The sequence below is a fragment of the Notamacropus eugenii genome, chromosome 4 (assembly GCF_028372415.1).
Source record: "Notamacropus eugenii isolate mMacEug1 chromosome 4, mMacEug1.pri_v2, whole genome shotgun sequence".
NCBI classification, from domain to species: domain Eukaryota; kingdom Metazoa; phylum Chordata; class Mammalia; order Diprotodontia; family Macropodidae; genus Notamacropus; species Notamacropus eugenii.
In genome coordinates, this window is record NC_092875.1 from 231273559 (window position 1) to 231289898 (window position 16340).

At 34.1% G+C, this 16340-nt stretch overlaps 1 long non-coding RNA gene across 2 annotated transcripts in view; it reads left to right on the plus strand.

Annotated features, from left to right (window-relative positions):
• LOC140501037 (uncharacterized) overlaps positions 1–16340 on the plus strand; it is a 116891-nt gene that overhangs the window by 22360 nt on the left and 78191 nt on the right. For both annotated transcript variants that reach the window (XR_011966031.1, XR_011966030.1), the window contains exon 3: positions 15317–15405. This is a non-coding gene — a long non-coding RNA (uncharacterized lncRNA). The remainder of the gene's footprint in view (positions 1–15316; positions 15406–16340) is intronic.

The window sequence follows — 16340 nt, forward strand, 5'->3', positions numbered from 1 at the left end:
AGATAAAATTTGAGCTGTGCCTTAAAGGAAGCCAGGGGTTCTCAGAGGCAGAGGTAAAGAGAGACACCATTGCAGGAATGGGGACAATCAGTACAAAGGCATGAGGATGAGAAAGGAATGTAGTCTATGAGGAACAGCAAGTAGGGAGTGTGGCTTGATCATACAATGCAGAATAAAATAAAATGTAGGAAGACTGGAAGAGTAGGAAGGGTTCCAGCTGTAAAAAAAAAAAAAAAACAAAAAAATCAAAAAAAACTTTAAAAGCTCCTACTTCATCAATGAAAGCAGGGAGATGATTTTCTCAAGTCTTTTGTGAAGCCAAAGTTGGTCATTATAATTATAGTGTTAATTTAATTTTGCTATTATTCCTATTTACGTAGCTTTATATCATATATACAAGTGTATATACACACATTACATGGATATATGTATCTGTGTATGAATATGTATATGTATGTATATATGCATATGATCTTGATATATGTGTATATATACACATATCCATCTACCTATCTCTCTATCTTTCTGTCTCATCCATCTATCTCTATCTATCTGGTTATCTATCATTGGGTAATACAGTGTGTCCTAAAAATCTTACTGAAAATTAAGCTAAAACTGTACACTAAGACTTTTAGGACACATTGTATGTAAATGCACACTCAAATTTCCTAGCAGTATTTATACACTAATTTCTAAAGTCTCAGATAAAAATGTCTCTTATTTCAGCTGTAAATTATGGATAATTATGGGCAAAGATCAAGTTTATATAGGATTATCAGTTTCAATTTTTTTCTGTCCTTATCTGTTTCTCCATTTCTGTCTCTATCTGTATCTCTGTATCTCGTCCCCTTCCTCCTTCTCCAAGGTCATCTTCCTTTTCTGAAAACATAGTCAGCGTTTTATAGTTATCCTGAACTTTTTCTGTATGGGTGGATAAAACAACTAATATGGCATCGACACATGAAGTCTGCTCATTGTCCTGACAGTGTTAGATGATGGCACCAGTGTGAACTCAGTGAGAAAGATACTGAGAGGAAGAAACTTCTTTCAAGCAAATTTAATTCAATGGAATCATTTCCAGTGGTATGGAAATTATTAATCTCGATAATATAGAAATACAGGTAGAGTGTTTCACTTTATTGAGTATTCATAAGAAGGAGTAAAAAATACATTTATATTAAATTCTTAGAGCTCTTGCTTTTTTTTCCATTGTGATTCATCTGTGTTAACTATATCATAAATTTTGTTACCTAAGTGGGCAGTTAAATCAAGAGGCAAAATATTGAATTCATAGAAAAATTCTAGCAGGTTATTGTAATTCTCAGATCCAGGAACAGCAAGAAAGTTTGTAAAGCATTAAGTATTACTTTTATTATGATTAACTTCTGAACTCTTTTTCTGCAGTCTTCAGATTACTGTTGACTTATTAGATCTTCTTTTTTTCCTTTTTTTTTCAAGGCCTCAACAGGGGTATGTGTTGTACCATGTATTAGTGTTGGCAACACTTTTGACAACTGAAACCCTTCATTTCATCTGAGTCATTTTCCCTTAGGAGATGAGTGAGGGTCTTTCTTGGCAAAGACATACTGTTGGCCCTTTGTGGCTTACCACCACACAAATTGTAATCCCAAAGGTTTTGAGCCTTGCTTCCCTGCCTTTTCTCTCATAGGAGTTCTATGAAAAGGAATGGAAATAATATATGCCTGGGGCCCTTGAGGTACCTCCAAACCAGGAGACCAGTTGAGCCAATAGTGTTATCCTAGTTGAGCCACCTAGCTGGAAATTTAAGAAAATGTCCTCCTAGTAATGTATTTAAAGCACATTTTTTTCCAGCCCAGATTCACCATGAAAATGCAATCTCTCTCTGACTCTCTGGTGTCTCTGGTGTCTCTGTGTCTATGTCTGTCTGTCTGTCTCTTCTTTCATGGACATCTAGGGAAATGGCACTAATTAAAAACTGTGAAGCTTTGCTAAAAATACCCTTTCTCCCTACTTCAGAGAAGCATACTCAGGGGGAAGTTTCTTTGAAATTTTTGCTTAATAAAGATTTGGATCCTTTTGGATCCTAAAAAATAAACAAAACAGAAACTGTTTCCTGAGAAAATTTGATGATTCTTGGGTAATTCTAAATCAGTTTTTCTCAGATTAGCTTAGTACCCAGTCTTAAATTAACATTTGTCCAATAACTTCTAGAAAGAATTTATGGTAAAGATTCTTAACCTTTTATCTTTTATATTCCCCCCCTTACATCTTCCATCATCACCATCCTTGATCACGTTCTAATTGCTTCTTATCTAAACTGTCAATACTTGTCCCACCACCCCCATCCCCCTGCCCATTGATCTCCTGGCCTCTGGTCTTGTCTTCTTCTAATTTATCCTACATAATTCTGCCAAATTATATTCTTGGTCTTCTAGTCCCTAGAATGTTATGGTTTTACAAAATGTATCCTTAATAATGTATCTTATGTTTACCAAATTGCTATGCAAATATGATATGCAACTTTACTATTCTAAAATTTTCCACGGCTCTCCATTGTCTACCAAACAAAGAACCAGTTCCATTTCAAGGACTTTCATGTGTGCTTATAGCCTACCTTTCTTTCTACTTCATCTGCTTCATCATTCTACTCATATACCCTCTGTCTACAAACCTTCACATAATTTGCCATTTTCCAAACACATCTGTACTTTCCTGGTTCTATGCTTCTGCTTACTTTAAGGCCAGAAACTCTCTCCTCTGTCTCAGCCTAATGACACCCCATCCAAACTTCTTGATTAAATTAAAATTTCACTTCCTCAGTGTTGTCTTCCCTAAATCTCCCCCATGAAAGTTATTTTTTCCCTCGTCTGAACTCAAAGCACTATATTATTATCTTGGCATTGATAGGGTTTGAATTTTCTCTCTGACATAAATTGTCTGACATCTGATGAGTCATTTTGACTCTCCAAACCTCATTTTCTTCTTTTACTGTAAAATGATTACAATTTGTGTATCTGAAAGCATTATTTGTTTGAAGAAAACAAGTTTGTAAACCTTAAAAAATATGAGATTTTATTTGTGCACAGGACTCATCTGCTCTTAGACTGTGTGAGCCCAATGAGGATAGATTTCATGTTTTATTTGTCCTTACTCATCTCCCCCAACACATGTCACAAAACAGTGTCTATCACTGGGATTTAATAAATTTTGAATGAATTAATATCAGAATTTTACTGAAAAATAAACGTGTAAAGGTTTTTGAAAAAAATGAATAGCTTCTTTATATGCTTTCTTTTGTTCTGTATGCATTTGGGAGCTCCTGAAAGTTTTCTGAGAAGAGAATTTACGAGATCATAGGTATGCTTTAAGGAGATTGTTTTAGTAGTACTATGTAGCTTAAATTGGAGTTGGAACAAGCTAGGAGGTGTGGACTAGAGGCAGGGAAGAACCATTAGGATCATATAACAATAAACCAGGAGAGAGAGACAGAGGGGGATTGATTGACCTAAAATAGTGGAAGTCCAATTGCAGGAGAAGCCAAAGTGGATATTATAAAAAACGATATTGAAAGGATTTCATAAGTGATTGTTATGAGGACGAAGGAAAGGAAAACATGAAGATAACAGTCATGATTTCCTTATTTTATTTTACTTTTTAATTGTGAACTTGAAGTAAACAAACATGAATATTTAAAACTATAAAGAAGAGGAAATAAAGAGGGTTGTTCATGGAACTGAATTTTTATTAGTTTTTTCTTTTTTGTCTGTTTTTTTGAAGTCTTTATTACATTTAACATGGTATTAACAGAATTACCTTATTTTGGATGTGCTCCCTTCAATATTTCCTTCTGTTTTCTCCTGTATATTAATTTTTAAAAATTTGCTCTATTCTTTCTTTTTTAATTTTTAGACCTCTAAGTTTCAAGGTCAATTGGGAAAAAAAAGCTCTTCCTTATAAACAGAAAAGATGTTCAAGCAAAACATGTCAAATTCATTTTCAAACATAACCAATTTATTGATTTATTTTGCTTCAATTACAGACTTTCAAAGATAGAAGTCACCCAGAAAATGATTTTCCTAAGGTACAGGTCTGAAAATGTCACTTCCTTACCCAACATATTTCATCATCTCCTTATCACCTCAAATTAAAATATAAAAACTTCAAAACCCTTCATAATGAGAATATCAAAGTGATTATGAATCTATTTTGTAACTGATTCTATTCTGTATCAACCCAATATAATATAAAATTGCCTAAACCACATATCTTTGTCTCTGAGTTAAGTTCAGAAGTTCAACTTTCCTCTTTGAGCTGGATTCCCATAAATTATCTTAATTCAAAGAAACATATTGTCTCTACACATCTTCTGTCCATATACAACCTGTTACAAGATGCAGATGGAAGCAAGAATGTTTATTATCTCTGCAATACTTTTTGTCCCTCAAGAAAGTCTGGACTGTTATCCATGCAGGTGGACACTACCAATGAGCTTTCCCTAGCAATGAAATGGAAGGAGAGGTTGTTGCTAGCCTTGTAACCCAAACTTCCATCCAATCATATTATTTTCTGTCATCTATGATACATCAGAATTTGTAACCAATTGTATTGTTTTATGTTTCCTATTCTTTGTTTGCTTGTTTTTCCCTAAATTAAATGAAGGCTTACTAGCCCTACCTTGTGGTATTTTGACTGATAGAGGACTTGAGAAACCACTTTTATTGATAATTACTAGCCTTAGTAATTGAATAAAATTGAATGTGCTTAGAACATTTTGCTTCGGTTAACCTGCATTTCAATCACAACAGTTGGCAGCCTGTATGGGACAGAAAGGGGAAGAAGTTCACTAAAATAGTCCTGCAGGGAAAATCCTTAAGAGCTCACTGGAATTTGCCACTAAAGCTTTTTCCATGAAGGCACCTGACCATCTTCTCACCATTCTCTTCTGAGCCAAGTAAATTTCCACATGGTTAGAAATGTTGTCGTTGTGTTTGTCTTCCTGTCTATGTTTAAGTGTGTCTTACTGGTAATAATTGGTAATAGAAAACCCAGGAAACCTCCCTAGGGAATTATCCTTTTGGGCAATACTGAACTTTTGGAAATTTTTTTTCTTAAAGAGGAGCTCTTGGTTCTCATAAGAGGGTTACTGGATCCTCAAAAGAATATTTCCTTTTTCATGTAGGGGTGATAGTGGCTGATCCAAGCCAGAAGAGAGACCATTTTGTAAGAAATTAGGTAAGCCAGTAACAGGAACTCTTCCCAACTGTTAATTGAGGCAGACTAAAAAATCAAAGCAAAATTAGTCTGTCTGTCTAACTATCTGTATGTATGTATGCACATGTGTATACACATATACATGTGTGTGTATCCCACAATTTGACACCATGGCAGGGAGACTTTCCTTGGTGCACACTAATCCTAATTGTATTTAGTGCCTTTGTGTCTGTTTTGTCACGTTTGTAAGTTAAACTGCTTACTAGTCCTTGGTTAACTAATTTTTTTTTCCTTAAAAAGGGATGAATCCCTCTCTCCCTTGATTCTCATCAAGTCAAGGAGGCAGACAAGAGAAACACAGGTGGGAGGGACAGGAATAGTTTCCCTAATTGACAAAAATTTAATGCATTGTGAACTGATTTGAAACTGAGTTTGAGACTAAAATCTAAATTCTATATTGTGAAAGAAATAATTCCTAATCAATTTAATTTTTATTATCTTGATTTATTTGAGCTTGTAAGGTCTAACTCAGGTAGCTTTTAGATTAAAATACATATATACATATATATATATGTATGCTGTATTACACACACGTAATATCACTATAGTCAGAGACTAAGTTCCTCATTTTTGTAGAACTGAGCCCCTGAAGCTCAGCTAGAATAAACATTTCCTTATTTCTCAAATCTAAGTTGTCCTCTGTTCCAGCTAAGTTACCCTCATGTTTAGCTCTCTGTTCAGCTAAGTTAATATTTTGCCCACACTTACCACAGTAACAGGACATTTCAGTTAGCACAATACTCCCTTGATAGACAGACTGATTGATGTGGTATCTTGACCAATTAAGATAAATAACATGGTGAGTGTCCCTCCTATGAAATGCCTTAATATCCCCCAACACACCTATATTCAGAATGTTGGTAATAATGACAAATTACAACTGTACTCTTCCAGGATGTACCTAGACTAACCAGAAGTCAAGTGACCTGTCTCATCCAATCAAAATATATTCAAAACAAGTTTTTCAGGATTCTCTAATTTCCAAGTTATTGGCTTTACTACTTAAAAAAAGCTCTGTAAAACTTCCATTTGTCTCTGACTGCTGAAGAGTCAGATGATATGATTTGTTGGCATCTGCTAAACTTGTGAATAAATCATTGTGCTTGGAACTTTGGGCCTCAGTTTCTCATGCTTCAAAATCTACCATCACAATTGTAAATCTCTAAATTGTGGTTTGAATGTTTTTGTAAATGCTGAAGTATTCTAATGAGTTTTTAGTTAACATTCTTCAGAAGTTATTTTAAAGAAATTAAGAACACAGATATGGAAGTTATATAGACCTTTTATCACTCCCCCACCCCCAAAGTGACAAATTTATTGTGTTACACTAAGAGAGGAAGGTCATTTCACTGATTAGAAAGAAGCTGGTTTAAAAGTTGTATCAATGAAGTTTCGAAGTGGAAAAAATAGGACTGCAAATCACATTTTAAGTAGGTTTGACACTCAGAACCACCTGCTTATTACTAACTTTTTCCTGATTTTTTAAAAAAGAGAAAGTTTGTGTAAAGAGTAAAATAGTTAAACAAAGTTTGGTTGTAAGAAACCAAAAAGTAAATAAGCTTTATGAGAAGAATCTAATTTAGATATTTGGGAGTTTTACAAATTCAAATGAGTTACTAATCAATTTAGAAAGAAATTTTTGAATTGGTGTGTGTTATTTTAGCTAGCAATTTTGTTAGTAATTATCATAGACTCTCCATCTAAATTGGAGATTAATTAGAATAGATTTCAAACAACTTGTCACAAAGCAAATGAGACTCCTATCCATTTTTATAATAAGCTATATAAAGTTCTAGGTGAGATTTGTGGCTAGATCTACTCAAACCATGTGACATAACAATTAGCTCTGCTTTTGTTAATCAATCCCTGCCAGAAATTAAATGGTATATCTATGCTTTCTGCCCAAGGTGACATCAGAAGGGTATGGGCAAGCTTAGGAGCATCACTATAGATGCACATGAGAGAAAGAGCAGAGGAAGGGAAAATCTAAACCAACATCTCTACCCTGCTGGTACATGGGATTACACTCTAGGGGTCTTCTTCCCCTACTCAACATCAAAGATTAAAGAAGCGAAGTCAGTTTCAGCTAAATTTCAAAAAAGGTTCACAGTGTGAATTTTAATGAACTGTCTTGCTTCTTTTTCAAAAAAGAGAAGTTTATTTAAGGGAACAACTGCAATAAAAGTGAAATTTAATTTGTAAAAAATGGTTTGTGTTGCTTCTTTGAATAATAGAATTCAATTCTTACTTGGATGGACCAGATTTTTCTAAGGTATTGAAGGTTTTTTATAATTTATAAGAAGATCTTAGTGGATTTTTGGAATTAGGACTAGGGTTGTGAAATATAAGCCTCTCTTCACTTTTGGGAGAGTGACAGAAAGATGAGGCATCTTCTGGAAAATAACAAAATAATAATTAACTAGCAATAATTTCACAGTTTAATTGTTATAGGCAATTTAATGACAACATAGCCTGAGCTGAAATACTTTGCCACTTAGGGAGTAAAAGTTTTAGTAAGTCATTGGTTTTGTTTAACAACAATGCAAGCTAAAATTATAAAGGAGAAATTCAGTGAACCAAAGATTCCATAGTTTGGGATATAATTGAAATATAGAAAATTTAAGAATTGAGCAATTAAAAGAAAGTTTAGCAGAAGAATATGAAGGAAAGCAGAGGTATATTTTTAATATCAATGAAGAGGCATATAAAGAAAAAGAAGAAGCAGTTTAAGCACATTGGAAAGAAAGAGAGATTTTTTATTTCCTTGAAATAGGGATATGAGAAATTTTATGCATATCTTTTTTATGACATGAAAATTCTAGTAATAAAAATTGCAGTTTGAAATTCCCAGGCTCTAAAGCAACAGGAGGGGAGCTAAAAGTTGTCTCTTGTGCCCACTACCCCCACCTTATCTCTAACCATCAGACCAAGTAAGAGGATGGGGGCAAGAATGTGACCAGGCTCTTTGGGTGATTTAAAGTGAGTGGAGGGAGGCAGAACCAAGATGGCAGAATAAAGGCAGGGAGTTGCCTGCGGCTCCCAAATTTACTTTCAAACAACTTTAAAATGACGCCTCAAAATGAATTATGGAGCAGCAGAAATCACAAAAGGGCAGGATGAAACAAATTTCTAGTCCAAGAAGGTTGACAGGAAAGTTCTGTTTTAGTAGGGTGACAGTGGAGCACAGTCCAGCCCAGGTGGCACCCCAGCAAGCCAGCAGCAAGCCAAACCCAAGAAAGCCAGCTCAAGTCTTGGAAGTGATGGAATAGGTGGTTTCAGTTTCTGGAACACTCAGCCCACAGATGATAAGGGGGTCAGATAGAAAGAGAATACTGGGGCCTCTGTTTCCACTGAGTTCAGGACTCTGTTGCATTGCTGAAACAGGAATCCAAGTCAAAGGCTTGAGTCACAGTCCCAGAATGAAGAGGAGTTCTAGCATACTAGAGTTTGTAGCCACAAGTTAAAAGTCGAGAATTAGACTGGAAAATGAGCAAGCAACAACCTTTCAGAGATATCCTTTCAGAGATAAATCTAACCCCAAAATAAACAAGAAAGAATTTAAAGAGGTAAACAGCATTTTGAAAAGTTTGATATGATAGATTTTTGGGGAAAATTTAATGGGGAAAGAAAGGAAAATGCGTTTTTCTCAGCAGTTCATGGCATCTATTCAAAATGTGACCATGTATTAGCGCATAGAAACCTCACAATCAAATGCAGAAAAACAAATATTAAATGCATCCTTTTCAGATAATGATGCAATAAATTTCTATGTAATAAAGGGCTATGAAAAGATAAATTAAGAATTATTGGAAACTAAATCTTATGCTAAAGAATTAGAAGATCACAGAACCAATCAAAGAAATAATAAATTTCATTAAAAAGATTGACAGCAATGAGACAACAAACTAAAATTTATGGAATGCCACTAAAGCAATACTTAGAGGAAATTATATATCTCTAAAAGTCTATATTATAATGAAAAAGAGAAAGAGTAGATCAATGAATTGGGCATGCAACTTAAAAATAAACTCAAAAAAGAACAAATTAAAAATCTCCAAATAAACACCAAATTAGAAACTCTGAAAATCAAAGGAGAAATTAATAAAATTGAAAATAAGAAAACTATTGAACTGATGGTATTGTAAAAAAACAATAATAAACCATTGGTTGATTTGATTAAAAAACAGTAGAAAACCAAATTACTAGTATCAAAAATGAAAGGGGTGAATGTGCCACCAAAGAAGAAGAAATTAAGTAATTGTTAGAAGCTATTTTGCCCAATCATATGCCAATGAATTTTATAATCTGAGCAAATTTGATGTGTATTTGCAAGCAATTAAACAGCCCAGATTAACAGAAGAGGAAATAGGGCATTTAAATAACCCCATCTTAGAAAAAGAAATCAAACAAATCATAAAAACCTCCATGGCCAGATGGATTAACAAATGAATCTTACTAAATATTTAAAGAACAATTAATTCCTATAAATTATAAATGATTTGAAAAATTGGTGGAGTCCTATCAAACTCCTCTTATGACACAAATATGGTAGTGATGCCTAAACCAGTAGAGCAGCAAGCACCCTGACAAATCCAGGATGGTCTACTAGCATGGGTTCTTAGATTTGCTTTTCTAATAGGAAAGCAGCTTTTGAGGGATCAACAATCTTCTTTAATCACATATACCAACAGAGAAAATACAAGCAGAGAAATAAAGATCAACAGAAAGGGCTTCTAACTATCTACCATCTCACCTGATCATAAGCAATACATACATCACAGAACAATAGACAGATCCAAATGTCTGACCAATACATGCATACATAGTTACCAGAGAGAGAAGTACAAATATCTGGATTGTCAAAGCTTGGGGGCTCCTAAATGGCTACCCAGAGTCTTATCTGGCACATGAACCTTCTTTCAAAGAGTAAGCCTCCAAAGCAAAACTTCACCTCAGACTGTGTTTGTGTGTGTGTGTAAGTATATGTATATGTACACACATACATATATACATATGTATATATATATGTGTGTGTATATACATATATGTATACACACATATACATATATTTATACTTTTCAGACCTGGAAGGAATCATGCCCCTGGTGCCTCATTAGACATTAACAAAAGGTGTGAGCCTTCCTACAAAAACAAGCCTCCCTTAATCAAACTTCCCTTAATGGACTTCACCTGAGGCCTATTAATGGTGAGAGAGAGAGAGAGAGAAGAAGCTCTTTAACTCCCACTTCTATAAATCCTATTAATATTACAACCAGAAACAGTAAAAACAGAGAAGGAAAGCTATAGACCAATTTCCTAAAGAATTTCTGTTAAAAAATTTTAATACAATACTAGGAAGGAGATTACAGCAACATATCACAAGAATCATATACTAAGAGCAAGTGAAATTTATACCAGGAATGCAGGATTAGTTCCATATTAGGAAAACTATCAACATAATTGACCATATCAATGAGAAAAAAACAACAAAAACCATATTATTATCTCAATAGATGCAGAAAAAGCCTTTAACAGTACCTATTTCTATTAAGAAAAAAAACACACTAGAAGGCATAGGAATAAATGGAGTTTTCCTTAAAACTACAAGTAACTTCTACCTAAAACTGTCAGCAAGCATTATCTGTAGTGGGGATAAGAAAGAAGCCTTCCCCATAAAATCAGAGGTGAAGCAAGGATGCCCATTTTCACTAGCATTATTTACCATTATATGAGAAATGCTAACTATGGCAATAAGAGAAGAAAAATAAATAGAAGGAATTAGAATAGCCAAGGAGAAAACAAAACTATTACTCTCTGCAAATGATTCAATGGTACACTTAGAAAATCCTAGAGAATCAACTAAAAAACTAGTCAAAATAATTAGCAAATTTATTAAAGTTGTAGGATACAAAAGAAACTCACATAAATCATTAGAATTTCTGTATATTACCAACAAATTCCATCTGCAAGAAAAAGAAAGAAGATTTCTGTTTAGCTGTAGACAATATAAAATACTTGGAGTTTACCTGCCAAGACAAACCCAGGAACTATATGAACACAATTACAAAACACTTTTCACACAAATAAGTTCAAATCTGAACAATTGGAAAAGTAATTATTCGTGTGTAGACTGAGCATAAATAAAATATGTAAATAATAAACATAAAATATAAGTAAAAGTACATAAAATAAGTAAACATTTATAAATATATCAATAAAAATCTAAAATAATAGATAAATAAAATTTAGAAAATAAAATGCCAATTCTAAATAAATAAATTTACTTATTCAGTTCCATACAAATCAAATTACATAAAAATAATTATAAAGCTTGAAAAATAATATCAATATTTACCTGGAAGAACAAAATATATAAAATATAAGGGAATCAAAGAAAAAAATGAGAAGGAAAGTAGCTTTGTCATAAAACATACCAAACTGTGATATAAACAATTTGGTATTGGCTAAGAAATAGAGTGGTGATAAGTGGAATAGACTAGGTACACAATACACAGTAGGTAATGACCATAGCAATGTATTGTTTGATAAATACAAACATTCCAGCTTTTGGTACAATAGCTCATCATTTGAAAAAACTGTTGGGAAACTTCAAAAACAGTATGGTATAAACTAGTTATTGACCAGTATCTTACACTGTATATACTAAGATAAAGTCAAAATGAGTTCATTATTCTTACATACAGGTTGATATCATAAGCAAATTAGGAGAGCATGGCATAGTTTACCTGTCAGATCTATAGATAAGGGAAGAATGTAGGACCACATAAGGAAGGCATAGAGAGCATTACAAAATCTAAAATGCATAGTTCCCACTTTGCATCCAACTTGTTTCTGTTTCTACTTGGTATCTTGCTATCTTGTTATGTTGGTACATAAACTTCTGGTTCTCATTTACAGCTTCATTCTTCACACAGAATCATACAATTTCAGAGTTAGAAGGTACTTCTGAAGAGATGTAGTCCAATCCATGCTGCAACTAGACTCCTCTCTAGAGCAAACCAACAAGTGGAAATACAGGGTTTTTCCTTGGAAGGGTGAGGTAGAGCTCACTACCTCCATAGACAGCTCATTCTACTTTTGACTTTTTAATTGTTAAAATATTTTTTCTTGAACAGAACTTAAATTGGCCTCTCTACAGCCTCCACCTAAGGTTCTTAGTTTTACCCTCTGAGGACAAGCAGATGAAGTAAGAGAACCACGAGAGTGAATGTAAACTTTAACCCAGGAAAGATGGAAGGCAAAGTGTCAGAATTCTAAGTCTGGCATCCTTATCATATAAAAAATAGGAGTCCAAGGTTTAATACAAATTAAAATGCCCTTTGGGGAAATATAGCAGTTTCATAGGATATGCCTACATATGTGTATGTATATATGTATATGTACATATATATCATAAACCACAAGACAATTCATTTTTCTTCTATCACCTGATGTTAATGAGGTAAGTATCAAGTATATTTTTCCTTGGAAGAACTCATGATTGCAAGTACATCATGTTCTTGTGAAATAATTTTGGTAAAGCAGCTTATACTGACAGGGTTGTAGTGTAGTATGATTTTTTTCTTTTTAAGAAGAGATAAAAGCCTGGGACATGTTTTGGATTGTATTCTATTGGGTAAATTAGATTCCAACTCAAGGTCTTTCATGCCTTTCCAGATCTTGCCTCAACTTTTATGCTCAACTTTTCTTTTTTCAGTTATCAGTGATGAATGTACCCATTGCTAAAACCTTAATGTTCTGCAAGTAACCTAAGGGGGGAGCTTAATATGAGACATTCAAGATAAACATTTCAATTCTAAATATTTGTGTCAAATAAAATAACATGTAAACACTCATTCATTATTGTCTATAACCTCTTTCACCTCCAAAACAAGAAATAAAAAATTTTAATTGTTTGGAAAGGTTTCAGTCTCTCTTGAAGCATATGAAGGGAGTAGTTTTCTTATAGTCTGAGAATAAAGGAGGATAACAACAGTTCTTTTTTAGGATGAGATATACACAATTAATTTTATTTATGAAATAAAATATTGGTGAAAGTTAAAAAAATCTGAATGGACACATAAATTAGATAAACCAAGTATTGGTATGTAGAATGAGGAAAATAAATCTGCTATGATTTTGGAATAACAATGAAATATGCTTAAATGATTTTATTTGGTTCAAATACCATAGTCTAAATGTATGATCTTGGGTAAATCACTTATCTCTCCCCAGACACAAAAGTCAGTGCCACAAATGCCATCTATTCTGCAGATGCACCTTAGGGTTCGTTGGGTTCTGCCATCCATTCTTTTGTTTTGCATCTGCCCTATAGCTGAACTTTCTTATATATGCTGTCTTCCCCGACTACTGTGTGAGCTGCTGGCAAGTCCAGACTTTTTTTTTCTATTTGTATTTTCAGCACTTAGCACCCAGTTTGGTAAATAGTACATACTTAAGTGAGTTTTTGCCTTCATTCTCTGGGATGCACTTTATAAATATATTAAATTGTTTTGAAAAAGATAAACTTTAACAAAATGGTTATGCCCAATGTTTTTCTTGGTTAGGATTCATGTCATACTTTGGTGGCAGCTAGGTGATGTGGTGGATAGAGTGCTGGTTCTAGAATCAGGAAGATCTGAGTTCAAATTCAACCTCAGTCATTTAGTACCTGTGTGACCCTGGACAAGTCTCTTAATTTCTGTCCCCTTATTTTCCTCAACTATAAAATGGAAATAATAACAGCATAGGTTTGTGGTGAAGATCAAGTGAGTTAATATTTGTACGACACATTGAATAATGTCTGGCACATACTAGATGCCATAGAAGTGCTTATTCCATTCCTTTCCCTCTTCTCATGAAGCCTTAACGTCAAGTGAATCCTTGGTTTCCTGTTGGATTTCACAGAGAATTCTGTGTACATCTCTCCATTTCATTTACCATGCACTGTTTTTCTATTATTTGTTATTTTAATACAATATCATATTGTAATTTTATAAATATTATATACTGCCAAACAGTGAGCTCTGTAAAGGTAAGGATCTTTTTATGTAGACTTTCTAATGTTCAGATGCAATAGTCTGCAGATAATAGAAGCTGGAATGAACTTTCAGTTGTTTCTAACTTCTGAATGATCAAGGGAACATATCTTTACCACTGAAATCATAATGGGGTATCAGAGAGTAGAGAAACTGGTAGATCTAGAGGCGTGTATAGTACCCACAACTACTGGAGTCCCTCAAAAAAGGAGTCTTGGCTCTCCCTAAATGATAACTGCCCAGACTTGTTTTATAATGAAGGAATGGGTAATTTCATCGATCTAATGAACTCTAGAATGAGAAAACTCTCTCTAGCAATGGAAGTCATCTTCTCTGCAGCTTATAGTCTTAAATAATTGTGTAGTAGACTAAGAAAGTAAGTGACTAACCAAGGGTTATGCAGTCACTGTCTCTCAGAGGGAGGACCTGAAGTCAAGACTTCCTGACTTTGAGATTGTCTTCAGATTCACCAGTCTACAATGGTGTGGGACTCCCTGTTTCCTGATTTGTCCAAATAATCTTCAGTTTAAGAACTCAAGGTCATTAATAACCTAGCCTCAGTGGATTTAAGCTCCAAAAGAAGATGTGGTTGTCTTGAATTGAAGTTTTTTTTGGCTTGATAAGTCTGTCTGGAAAGCTATGATTTAAGAACTTTATTTGTATGAATCATCTACCATATCTGCAAAGAGATTGAAAAAGCAAACATTCCTTGCAGCTATGGTTTCATTATGCACTTAAAATTTGAAACAACACTGAATGCTTTACAATTTTTTCTTTGTGGGCCTTCAGACCAAAGTCTGCTTGAATTCAGACAGTTTGGAGAAGTTTTAAAATGCAAGTAAAATTGTAACACATAAACCAATTGTGTTTCTGATCCATTGGATTTGAGCCTTGAGAACATGAATACAGTTACACTTTGGAGACAATCCCCATTTTGTTGGACTTCTCTTCTTAAAGTAAAAGTTTAAGGCATTCCTCCCAGGGAGTCTCAGCCAAATGATATCTGCCTTGGCTTCTCCTTACAGATCCAGGAAACTGGAATTTCTGGCTTACTGGTCCAGAGGTTGCTTGGATAACATGGAAAGGACAGTATGACGGAACAGAAGAGATCATGGTGAGTATTGAGCATTATCATCTGTGAATTCCTCTTCTCAAGGTAGGACTTTATTTCCAGCCTCTCCTTCCCTACTAATCACTATTTGTATATTCCTCTTTGTATTTCTCTGCAGTATTTCAGAGAGTTTTCATGTGAAAGTTCTGTATTCTGCCTGAATGTAGGTAGATAAGAACAAGTATTTACTTTAGTGAGGACCCTCTAATTAGGTGGAAAAGTGGCCACTTTCTTCCTGTTATTTTAGGCCCAAAGGCAGCTCATCTGCCATGATCATGGGCAAGTAATTTAATCTCTCCAGACTTTAGTTTCCTCTTCTGTAAAATGAGATTTAACCTGGATATTAGTGTCAAACTAAAAAAAAAAGTTGGGCCATAGAATCATATATAAGGGCCTTATATTAATTTAGAAATACACGTATTATCTATGTTTTATATATCTATTTTATTAAATATTTCCCAATAACATTTCAATTTGGCCTGGGCTTTATTTAGGAGAGTTTTTGCAGGCTGCCAGTGGGTCATGTATTTGATATCTCTGGATTAGAGATCTCTAAAGTCCCTTTCAAATCTGGACTTATGATCCTATGGTTTTTGACTGTCATGAGGTGTAAAATGCCCACTAGCAATAATGATGTGACTGACAGAGATAAATAAGGGAGAAAGCATAGCAGTTTGGGGAAAAGGGAAAGTATTTTCTTTTGCTTTGAACATGAGTTTCAGGAACTATGGAGCAAAATGTTGGAACTATAGGTCTCTATCCAGGGGACAAGATTGGTTTTGGAGAAAGGAGTCTATTTTTACAGAAAGTATTTTCTTGGTTTTTGAGAAGTTTAATTGGGCTCTTTGAGTGCAGGTGTTTGCATATATTACCTCCTTTGAGCCTCCCAATCATCCTATAAGGTTGTTATGACAGAGTCCATTTCCATTTTCTGGATT